This window comes from Frankliniella occidentalis, unplaced genomic scaffold, assembly GCF_000697945.3.
Source record: "Frankliniella occidentalis isolate FOCC.00 unplaced genomic scaffold, Focc_3.1 Scaffold932, whole genome shotgun sequence".
Taxonomy (NCBI): domain Eukaryota; kingdom Metazoa; phylum Arthropoda; class Insecta; order Thysanoptera; family Thripidae; genus Frankliniella; species Frankliniella occidentalis.
In genome coordinates this window covers 11,808-12,220 of record NW_026268038.1, presented here as the reverse complement: position 1 = coordinate 12,220, position 413 = coordinate 11,808, and positions in this window count along the sequence as shown.

Sequence of the window (413 nt, the reverse complement as noted above, 5' to 3'; positions counted from 1 at the left end):
GACTCTCTTTTCGCATGCTCTGTCTAAATATCATGGTGCCGACCCACTACAGCAGAGTTCTTAGCCAGTGCGCCTTAGGTAGCCTACCCGCCCTTGGTTAGAGAGACCAGCTCCTATAAAACTCAAGTTTCTGTGGACAAGGGTGGTTTCTGACAGAATCAAAGGTAGTTTTGGGGTGCCTGGTTCACTCCTGTCGATTCGAATACTCCTCCATCAAATCCGGACCCATCAATAGCCTTTGTAAATTTTGCCAAAAATGAAAAAAATTGAAAATTGCTGGAAATGGTTGGGATTGGTTTGACAGCACCCTCTTACTAACTCTCCGTCGAAATTTCACGCCGCCGGGCCATTTTAAGTGAGTTACGCCTGTTTTTCTTGGGTGCGCCTGCTAGGTAGGCAGCCCGTTGTACGCT